Source organism: Lepisma saccharinum, chromosome 30 (genome assembly GCF_977018435.1).
Source record: "Lepisma saccharinum chromosome 30, izLepSacc3.1, whole genome shotgun sequence".
NCBI classification, from domain to species: Eukaryota; Metazoa; Arthropoda; class Insecta; order Zygentoma; family Lepismatidae; genus Lepisma; species Lepisma saccharinum.
The window spans coordinates 30885687-30897808 of record NC_139258.1 but is presented as its reverse complement, the minus strand read 5'-3'; the positions used below and the strand labels follow the sequence as shown (position 1 = coordinate 30897808).

At 39.6% G+C, this 12122-nt stretch overlaps 1 protein-coding gene across 1 annotated transcript in view; it reads right to left on the bottom strand.

Moving 5' to 3' along the window:
- The window catches only part of LOC145981922 (ATP-binding cassette sub-family C member 5-like), a 95850-nt gene extending 83969 nt beyond the window's left edge, over window positions 1-11881 (bottom strand). The window contains exons 1-2 of the mRNA XM_083115418.1: window positions 11809-11881; window positions 10265-10365 (exon numbers count right to left, since the gene is read on the bottom strand). The gene's annotated coding sequence lies outside the window, so the exon portion shown is untranslated. The remainder of the gene's footprint in view (window positions 1-10264; window positions 10366-11808) is intronic.
- Window positions 11882-12122: the final 241 nt, after the last annotated feature.

The window sequence follows — 12122 nt, the reverse complement described above, 5'->3', positions numbered from 1 at the left end:
AGGGTGTCCAAAGTGTATACACACTTTGAATGATTATAACCAAGGCCGGGTCCCGAGTTCCATACCTGGTGGAGGCACATAGTGGTTCGGATCCGACTTTAAAACTGTAGGTCCTGTCCCGATTAGCCTTACTGTGAATAAAGTGGACTTAAAACACGACCAACTCGATTCAATTCAATAACCAAGGCCTTCCGCAAGATTTTTTCTCTGGAGGAGGGGAGCGGCAGCGGTGGTCAAAGTGCAGGAAAGGGTGTGACGATATATACCCCCAGTTATAAAAATTATAATAAAGCACCCTTAATAGGGTAAATTGCATCCCCCAACTCCCTTCATTTCCTCCAAATACCTGGGGGAGGGGGGTAACATCCGCAACTCCCCAAATACTGTTGGATTTCTACATTGCGTGCAAAATTTAATGACCTCAACGTGTTTTTACGTTAATGTATGTCCGCCTTTAGACCGCACGGTCACGGTGCCAGACGATCATGGTATATTTTTCAGCAAAGCTCCTGTATATAATGTTTATATAAAACAAAACAGTGCAAGTGTAGGATACAATTGTTTCCCAGTGAGGTGAGATGCCTGACTGAAATTTCCCCTCCGCCTCCCCACAATTGTAAGTTCTAGATCCGCGACTGAATGCATTCATTGAGTCGCTTGTTGTTTGCCCAACCAAAATCTCATCGCACAGCCCTGCTTCGTATGCAGTAGCTGCGATTAAGGGGCGGGGATGCAGTTCCCCCCCCACTTTTTGTCGCTTTTGCCCCCGCACTATGCCAAACATTATCTACCAAGGTAAAGTAAATTTCCCTAATCCCCCCAGTTTTGGTTTTGATTGATTGAGCTGGTGTTTTAAGTCCACATTATGCACAGTAAGGCTAATCGGGACTGGACCTACCGTTTAAAGTGGTATCCGAACCACTATGTGACTCCACCGGGTATCGAACCCGGGACCCCTTGATTACAAGGCGACGACGCTACCACTGCGGCATCGGGGAGGCCCCCTCGTTTTGGAACCCAATCGCCGCCACTGAATGTATATATGTGTGTGTGTTGTGTGTGTGTTTGTATATTGTAATGTATAGTTTTATTTTTTAGAGTACAGTACAACCTAGCCATTCAACATCACGTCATGTCTCCTCTCGCTACATTAAATAGTTCCAGAAATTTTCTACTTTACTCATGGGCGTCCGGAAGAGGGGGCAAGGGGGGGCCGTGGCCCCCCCCTGGAAAATGAAAGTCAACCAAAAAATATGTATTTCACACATATAATTTCATTTTAGCCACAATAATATGTGTTAATTATTGTATGAACACCATAAATTCAAATTTAAGCAATGTTTTTTAGGGAACAACACTATTTTTGGGGAAAATTTGCCTTCGTTTGCCCCCCCCCCCTGGAAAAAAATACCTTCCTTGCCCCTCCCTGGAAAAAATCCTGCGGACGTCCATGACTTTACTGCCTTGTGTTATCTTAAGATAGAAAGAAACAATGTAATGATAAAAGCATTTGATGATAACGAGGTCTGTGTTATATATCTGAATGAAACTTCTGCAGCAGATAAACCACATAAGAAATAAGCAGCTCAAATTGATGTGATTAATATTGATTCAACTTCATGCCAGATTGCAATCTATCATTACATCCTTACTCAGAAATTTACGTCACATTTTCGCTCATAGACGTAACTTGACGGAGGCAAGGGGGCACACATAATTTTCAGGTTTATTAAAATTTACAAGGTAGGCCTACTTTTGTTAACCTCCTTGGACCTGAGAACCAAAGTAATAAAGAGTTTTTTTTTTATGATTTCACAACTGTAACAGTTATTTAGCAAAATTGGACACTATTTATTTAATAGAAAACTTTTTATTTTTTATTTTGTATACCTCCCCAAGTTAAGCTTAATTGATTGATTGGTTGTTTGACGTCCACTTTATGCACAGATAGGCTAATCGGGACTGGACCTACAGTTTAAAGTGGGATCCGAACCAGCCTCCACCGGGTATCGAACCTGGGACTCCTTGATTACAAGGCGACGACGTTACCACTACGCCATCGGGAAGGTCTCAAGTTAAGCTCCACGTTCGAATCTGCACCTATGCCTACGTCCGTGGCAGAGTGGTTAGAACATTGTGTTACGACGCCAGAGGTCCTGGGTTCTAATCCCGGTCTGGGCTTGGGTGTTCCGTGTATGTGCCCATTCGTCAGTTTCATCATGTCATCAGTCATCCTCATCTTAGCCAAAAGTGGCAGAAAAGCGACATAGAAAACCTAATTCAATCAATCGTTTCTGCCCCAATCCCCCCAAAGTTAGGTCCCAAGTTACGTTCAAGGTGTCGCTTTTAAAAGTTTAATATTATAATTTTACACTCAAGGTTATGCGTGGAAGGAGATTGGTTTACAAGTCTATTGCCAAGAAAGATAGTTCTAGCTCTGTGAAAAAAATAGGGCCTTCTATTCTGCTAGAAGCTTAACCAATTGTTATCGATTTCATCGTATTGTCTACATTCATTTTCTTCTTTTCTTATATTTTTAATGCTTGATATTTTTATCCCTCCTTAAGCGTTTCTCTTTCTGTTCCTCTGAAACCATCTGGCATTATTGTTGTGTCTAATCTTAATTTGAGTCGTAATTTTTTTGCTTTGAGAGTCGTAAATACTAAAGGGAGTTTCACTTTCAGTTCTAGCTACATGGATAACAGGGCATAGTAAATAAAATGTTAAAGTATCGACATGATGTATTTTAGCCTAGAAAGGCAACAGTAGATATTCACGACCAAGTGGCGTACGCAAGGGGGATTACGGGATTTAACCCCCCCCCCCCTTTTGAGCTTGTTAAAATATTGTGAAAAATGCTGTGAAAAAAAAATTAAATGGTCAATTTATCACAGTCAAAGATCTGAGACAGGACAATACTATTACTACTACTACTACTACTACTACTACTACTACTACTACTACTACTACTACTACTACTAATAATAATAATAATAATAATAATAGTTTGAATTATTATTTCCTTGCAGCACGGAGAAAAACACAGCATTCCAAACATACAAGTCTTTCAGAGTGAATGCCTTGAAAATAAACACGAATTCTTGAAAATGAAATATGAGGGCAACTATGATTTAAAAGAGAAAAAATTTGTTTTGTGTCTCAGTTGCAATAATGTTCAATACACTGGCGTACGCAGGATTCTTTTTCAGGAGGGGCTGGAATAGTAAATGTGGACATCACATGGCAGGATGCACAATAAAGTATTTCGTATTTTTGGAGCTTTTCAGTCTATTAAAATTGTATTCAAAGACAAAAATGGTAATCGGGACTAACTTTAAAGGAGGTTTCGCATTTACACATTTTGATCTTTTAAAGTTCTTAACGGATTTTTATTTTTGTAAATTCTAATTTTCTAAAAATTTTGGTAGGGGCTGTAACTTCATCAGCCACCCCTCTACGTACGCCAGTGCTCAACTAACATGTATTTTTTTCTGTGTGAACAATGAGAATTAACTAAAGCAAGTTCTTGGTTCGTTGTAAGCGGCTAATGTATAGGCAAAGACTAGGCGGACAAGAATACAGACACCAGTCCGCCTTCCCATTGTATTGTTTACCACAGCACGTTTGAATGTCTCTCATTAAAATGTATCACCTTGTTGACTAGACAATTATTCAAATGACAATAAGCTTAACTATTGTAAAATGTTTTGTTGGTAAGAACAGAGGGACAATCCAGATGTGAAATATCGGGGATATTTATGCGGGGAAGAAGCCGGAAAAATTCCAACGAATTCATGGAATCGAACCCAGATCTCCCACGTGGTTGTCATACGTTCTACCGACCAGACCTCCGCAGCTCATTGGATGAGTTCCATACTTTAATTATTTCAAGTTTTTTTAATATATTAGCTTGTTTTTATGGATTTTCTTCACACTTAAAATATCTCACCTCGTTGACCAGACAAATATTTCGTAACAAAGAAGAAAAAATGCTCCCAGAATTTGATAAAAATCGAATGACTAGAAAGCAATTTCGTTCTATTGCTTTCATAAATACTATATTTATGTAGATCTCTACTACAATAGTAGCGGCCTCCCTGATGGCGCAGTGGTAGCGTCGTCACCTTGTAATCAAGGGGTCCCGGGTTCGATACCGGTGGAGTGGTTCGGATCCCACTTTAAACTAAAGGGGGAACCCCCGAATATAACCAAACCTCCACCCGTATACATTCGAGGGTATACGCTGTGTCCCAGTGCCTTTGTAAATAAACTGGGACGTCAATTTCTCGAATTACGGTTCCCCCGTTAATCGTTGCTCTACATCTTTATTGGTAAATTTAAAAATACAGAATAATATAAATGGAATATATGGTATGCATGATGCATTTACAATTTTTTTTTTTGATTGATTTGCCTAAGTATTCACAGACATCCAGGTTATACCGTGTTGAATGATGATGAAAAGTCTGTATTGATGATTCTGGCAGCCAGAATTACATTAGTCTAGTTACCTGGGATCCAGGTCTATTTTTAACTTGACTGGTGGTATGAGGTCAGCCATTCAACGCGCAGCTGAGTTTAGTTTGCACATTTGGTTAATTTATCTCTATTCTATTTGGTAGTAACTCCACCCCAAAGGCAAGGTGTTTCTGTCGTCAAATGGCTAGCCTCACCATGTTCATTATTTATTGATGATCTTTATAGTTTGTTATGATGATTGGGATTGTGTAATGCCTGTGTTGTTAAATTTTTGTTAGGTATTGATCATATAGTTAGAGTTTAGGGTTGCGTGGGTTATCCAGTTATGTTGCATATACAAATGTTGATTGTTTTTGTGTTTGGTACTTTTGATTGATGTGTAGTGTGTGGTGTGTGTTGGTGTTCAAAGTGTAAGGTGGTTTTTGTTTAATATGTTGAAATATAATGAAGTTAAATGAAATATAAAATATATAAAAAAATAGGAAGAAAAAGAAAAAAAATATCAGTATCTATATAAGCCAAAAATAAGTAAAACGAATAAAAACTAAACAATGGAATATAATAAGGATATGAAATAAAATGAGATAATATTGTATGAACAGTAGTAAGTTTGTTTCAAGCATGTGAAGGAAGGAATAAGGCAATTTCTGCCTACGGGTTCGATATCACTTCAGGAGGATCACAGGAGTACCGGTGATCTGCGAAGACTATGGTCTTGTCGGCACTCCCGAAGCGTTGGCATAGTTGATTAGCCTTGGTTGTTACATCAGATCTTGGGGTTGAAACCAATACTCTTACATGGAATTGTTTCTAGCAAGTGCCACTCTGACCAAGTAGTCTTTGTGGCGTTCACCCTGCATTCGAACTGGTCGAATTCTCCTTCTCTCCGCTTCTTCTCTTCTCCCGGACGACACGATGAAAAACCTTCGTCTAGATGCACCCTCTGGGGCCTCCTCTTCTTCATCTTCCTGCTCCTCTCTGGGGCCACTGGCGTCGGAGTTCGTGGAATAGACAGGGTTCTCTTTGGTTGCACTCTTGTCTTCGCATATGGGGAGGGAGGGGGATTTCGGGCCCCTGGAGGAGACCGGCGCCTGCGGGGTTGAGCTCTGTATTTTATTAGCTCCACATCAGAGATGGATTGAGCGAGCTCATTAAGCTTCTCTAGTTGTTGTTTGCACAGAAGGGTTCTAATGTCCGCAGTTGGAAGTTCAGATCTGAGTCTTTTGATCGATTCGTCAGCCACTGGACAGTGAAAAACTCTGTGTTCAGGCGAGTCTCGGTCACAGCCACAGTCTGCACATCGTTCAGTGCCCCATCCCACTTTAAACTGTAGGTCCAGTCCCGATTAGCCTTACTGTGCATAAAGTGGACATAAAAGGAAAAAATAAAAGTGTTCCCCTGTGCTTAGCACCATGCCATGAAGGCATATAGGGGGTGCGGGTGTAACGTCCCACCTTTCATGATCCGGTCGTGAGTGGGGTGATGTGATCAGCATGACGCCCCTGACCGACTTTACCCCCCAGGGTTTCCCCCAGGTAGCCATGTTATTCGACGCCGGGGCCGCTTCCAACGTTAGAAAAGTTCCCGGATTTGAACCGGCCGGGGATCGAACCCGGGACCTTTAGCATGGTAGTCAGACGCGTTGCCGACTTTTATATATATAAAGTAAAGCTCCTATACGGAAGCTTCCCCCATCACACTTCATTCACTCATATCATTTCATTCATATTTCAATATTTCAGGACTTTCCAGGACAGACAATCACAATCATCCATGTCTGAGCCAGGATTCGAACCCGGGATCCCTGGCGTCGTAGTGCGATGTGCTAACCACTCCGCCACAGGAGCCGTCTGAGTCACCGTGGCCACATAAAACATGGACATAAAACACCAAATCAACATCAACAACTACAATAGTAGTAGTGGTATTAGTAGTATTATTATAGTAGTAATTCAGCTAATTAATTAATTATAAGCATTATTAATTAATTATGAGTATTATTATTTAATTAAAGTATAATAAAACAATGTGAATTTGGTTGAGTTTTAGAAATAATTACCCCCCACCTCCTTGATAAAATCCTGCGTACGCTACTGTCACCACCATATTAGCGCATATTAGGACACTGTAAAATCCTTCCAATAGGGAAGAAAACAAGCATTTGTCCTAAATTTCCAAGTCTAGCCATAAAACCTACTTCTCCATAGTCAACACCATTGTTAAGGCATGCGTCAGACTGAGACCTTTCACAACAATAAATGTGAATCACTTTAATAATATTCCGACGGAATTATTGGATATTCCTACTTAATTCCAGCCGAGAAAGAATGTTTAGAGGTCTTTCCTAGGTAACACTTTACTATACCGGAGACGGATTTCTTCAAATTTACAGGAGAAAGTACTTAGGCAAATCATTTTCTGTAGCGTTGTTGATGTTCGGGAATGTAGTTTTGATCCATTTTAATGCGAATGCATGTGGTTTTGTACGAAACTCTATTTCCGACGCACTATTGCTGCTGCCACCATTTGCTTTCTGCACGTCATCGAGAAAAACCGATGTTGTCCGTATATGCTAAATTGAACGAAAGGAGTGCTAATGGAACCTAACCTAACAGGCCTAACCTAACCTAGTAGGCATACCTCGTCCCCGTGATCAGTGGCGAAGCGTCCTAAGAGGCCCGGAGGCCGGGCCTACCCTAATATATTTGTCTATTACGGATTATTTTATTACTTATAATTTCATTAAACGACGCTTAATAAATAAACTGAAATTCTAGGTCTTCCGATAATTACCGCAAGTTTGCAACCCTGCCTGGAACCGTATCTGCGCATTCAGCGAGGCCCGCCTGAGAGTGCCTCAGCTGGTTCCATAACAACCTATGTGATTCATGCGGGAAAACATAATTTCAGGGGCGCATTCGCCTGTAACGTACACGGAGATGTCGGCCTCCGACTTCATCCGAAGAGTGCCGATCGTGTACGAGCGCGTGACGAAGCAGGCAGTGGACGCACAGAGCTTGTTGAAGCAGCGTTTCCATGGAAGATTCAGAGACGAAATTTCCATTCATGATTAGTGGCATAACTGAAAACGCGGTACTTTTAAAAGGGGGCAAAGTACAGTGCAAACGTATTGAGAATATCCATTTTACTGAAATTTTCTGGTCTGGACACAGAAAGGTGTCCGTGTTCTCATTTAGCATTTCATCATTTTCTAAATCCTATTATAATTTTTAAAAAAAGTCGAGTGTTGAAGAAGAATTATATGCATAAAAGAGCTAAAAAGAAATAATTGAATGATGGATTTAGTTTATTTTACTTGGCTTTCTGCCATTTTTGTCTGATTGAGAAGATGAGGATGAGCGATGATATGATGACATTGACGAAGAGACACTCACAAAGAACACCCATGCCCAGGCAGGGATTCGAACCTGAGGCCCTTGTCGTAGCACGCTGTTATAACCAATCCGCCGCGCAGGTCGGCATTAAAAAGAAATACATACTAAGTGACGGTCAAGTGATCCATTTCTTTAATGCGAGAAACATTTACAATACTGTTATTGAAGTAGCAAATAATTTTTACGAGTAGCTTTAATGTAACAAATGTAAGATGGCTAGGGCCTGACAGAACGGCTTTTTCATTGGGTGACACGTGGTCAGAACATCGAGTCCCATTATCACTGTTTTCTGACCTTCGAGACAGAAGCGCCTTTATTCTCAGATATCTAATCGAGACTAGATTAAAGTAGAATCTGAACCAATGCCTCCAGGGGGAATCGAACCTTCTACTTCTTGATTATAAGGCGAGAGGCTTAATCACTACATTTACAATCCCTATCCCGACTTTTTCGAACAGCAGTAGACGAGATTCAGGTAATGTGTCATCTTCTATTTTCTAGGGGCTATATTTTAACATACTACTTTTAAAAAAAAATCACGCCCCCCCCCCCTCAATCCCTGCTCCGTCCTGTGCCTGCCCTTCCAGAGAAAGCACGCTTCGCCACTGCCCGTGATGGTTCGTGGGGCTATCGTGAATTTTTGGGCTAACGTAAATGGTTTTTGGGGTTACCCGTGGATGGATTTTGGGGCTAACGTCAATGGTTTAATAATTGCTCTTTATGTCAAAAATTCAACTTTTCTTGCTGAAAAAAATTCGTGGAATGTTTTTAATTTTTTAAAAAAAATTAGGTATTTTTCGTTAGAAATTCATTATTTCACCTAAAGAAATGTTCCGCAATGCAGAATAGTACGTTAGCAATGTAAAAAATTGCGAAATAAATCATTGATAGTCGTCTCCGGTATAGTAAAGTAGTACCCTTTCCTGAAAGCCTAGAAGTTGAGGCTAAGGCTACCTTTGTAGTGGGAAGATTTCCACTTTCGATTTTCGATGGGAAGCACTCCTCATAAACTGTACATAGATATGTCCCAATTATACTGCGTTCATAAAATAGACTTAATATACATTTCGCAATTTATGAGCCGTTTTGTATGATGTAATTTCACGTAACTACTAACTGAAATGATAATCTTCAACACACCACACCGCACTGATAAATATAAGAAGTCTATGGTGTAAGAATACATCATAACTTATACATTTCTTTATTTCACAGTAGCCATGGCGGCGATTAGGTCCCAAAACCAGGAGGGCAAGGTGCCACTGAAGGGGGGCAAAGACGGTACATTTCCCTTTGTAGATAAGATTTAGCATAATGCGGGGGCAAAAGTGGCGAAAAGTGGGGGGCTGTTATATGTAATGTTGATGTTAATAATTGTTTCTTCTTGTGTTTCAAGTAGCCTGTTTGTGTTTTTTTAATAAATGTACATAGCTCCGTGTGAGTTGTATGTTTGTTTTCTTTGCCATGTTGATACACATAATGTACATGTATCGCCGTGTGAGTTGTTGTATGTTTTCTTTGCAATGTTGATACACGGTTTGTGGTCCGCCTACTTGTTCCTCTTTTCTTCAAGTCGGATTTGAACAAAAATTTCAGTTGCTTTCAAGTATCGTCAGGTCGTTCTCGGGAAATTATTTAACGCGAGTTGTATCGTGACAGTAGTCTCCTTGATAATTTGGCCTATTTATTCTAGTAAACGTACCATTTCAGACTTTTTCAAAGACTGTTACGAAGAGGCCAGAAATTCGATAAAAAAAAGAATTATAGTTCGTGTTGGGGACATTGCGGCCCTGCTGCGCACTCAGCGTTTTGTCCTGACACTCAATATCTGGGCAGACGAAAAGTAGGCTATGTATGTATTATGTAAAACGAATACAAATGAAAAGAGAAGTAACAAAGCAACGGAACTTTTTCAGAAAATTGAAGCAGTCCAAAAAGAGTGAATTGATAATTACATCAAAGTGACTACACGATTTCGTATTTATTGTTGTATTTTCTTTTTGGAATTGAAGAACTTTAGGTTGCATAGTAGCGATTTCTTTCTTTTACCCAACGTAAACAAACGGAACACTCAGCAGTTGTCCCTTATACAACGTATTTAACATTTGATTAACTGAATTTTGTACCTCAAGTGCCTTGTAATCAAGGGATCCCGGGTTCGATACCCGGTGGAGGCACACAGTGGTTCGGATCCCACTTTAAACTGTAGATCCAGCCTACATGTGCATAATGTGGACTTAAAACAATGGACGTCAATTTAAAATTGTACATTTCGGTCACGGTCAGTTATGTTAATTGAGCGTTGCAAGAACATGGTAACTTCAAACTGAAGGTTTGGGGGGGGGAAGGGAAATACCTCGATCCCTCTCCGTGGAAAAATGCCTCCTTACCTTGCTTGCCTCCATGGAAAATATCCTCCAGTCGTGCACAGATGTCGTTGGCCTCCCTTGAACAAACTGTTCTTTTCAAATTTCCAAAAGTCGTTGTTGTGCTAAAATCAGGCAAAAATGAAGCAAGTCGCTAGTATTCTTCAGACTCATTAGCATATTATCCTAGATGTCTACTAAATGTTGATTGATAAATATATTTAGGGACTAAAACATGCATTCATATTTCATGTTTTCTTTATTTTCAACGTCACACCCCCTAAATTTCATTCCACACCCCTGGCGCCGCCGCTGAATGTCTACGTTGTTATGTCAGGTCTGTTAGATTTGGTTATCTTAGCTTACAGTCATGGCCGTAGTCAAGAAAAATTTTCGGGGGGGTTCATTTATAATTGTTCCCATGGGTGTCGCCAGAAATTTGAATAATAGAAATAATAACAATAATTATATAATAATAATTAAAATTTCATAATAATAAAACAATTTTATTCCAAAATAATAATAATAATAATAATAATAATAATAATAATTATTATTATTATTATTATTATTATTATATCCTTAAGGGGGCTTACTCAATTCAGCAGATGAGTGAATATCGAGCACAAGTTTTTTTTTTTTTTTTTTTTGTTTTTTGTTTTTTTTTACGTTTCGTACAGTGTGTACTGAAATGCACAATTATTATACTTTGTTATCAAATTTTAAGACACCTTCAAGAAAAAGCTCTAAAATTTAGATAGAAATTTTAGTCATAAAGTTTTTGTTGTTTGACCTTATAACTTAATTTTTGGAATTTTGAAAAGTGTGGAACCAGTTACTTACTCTCTTTAAAAACTTAGCCTGGTGAATGGATTGTAACCTCAATCGCGAACGTAATGCGCTACGAAACTGGAGATCCTAGGTTTGAACTCCTATCAAAGGGGATTTTCAACTTTATCGGACAGGGAATTTAAAAGTTGGACAGGGAATTTTGGGACAATCATAAGGGAATTTTCAGTGTATATTCCTTGTGACGCAGGAACTAAACTGGAAAGAGGCCAGCAGAAATTGAAAATGGAGGGGTCACGGGTGGGCTTCGATTCCGAGAATAAATCCTGTTTCACTCAACTTTCAGAATTCCAAATATATGAAAATTCTAGCTCGATCGTTTCAACATTGTCTCCTTGTACTTTTTGTGATGCTTCGAAAAAAAAAATTGAAAATAGTTACAGATTTTGGTTTCTGAACTTCCATTAATCCAACATGTCAGATATTTCGGGGGGGGTTGAACCCTAGAAACCCCCCCTCTAAATACGGCCATGCTTACAGTGTAAATGTATTATTTATGCCTAACCTAACAACTTAGTCATTTAACATAACAATGAAAGCATTCCCCGGTGACGTCAGAACGCAAGGTTGTCCTCGCGTTGTGCGATAAGGGAGACCCTTTCGAAAGCACAGCCAAAGAAAAATCTAGAGGAAATACAATCTGCCACGACTTCCTTACGTACAGTTACGACAAACAAATATATGAAACAAAAACATAATTATTCTCATAAAGTACTTACGCGATATTTTCCTGGCGAATTATGTTTATATCAGATCCAAATCCTCACATTTTCTCACCCTCAGTGCACAGAAGTAGTGTCCTGAAACCGACATGCAATCGATCGACAGATGTTGGTCGAGTGAGAGCTTATCACATTTTGCTGATAATTCCTGTTTTATGTTTACTTTGCTTGGGCTAGGCAAAGATAGCGTGAACGAGTCGTCCCACACACACACACACAGGCAGGTATTTGCAGCAAAGATCGACGTTCACGTAAAATGTGGGGATTGACTTCCTTACCTCAATTGCATGTTTGGAACGAATATGTTGCTA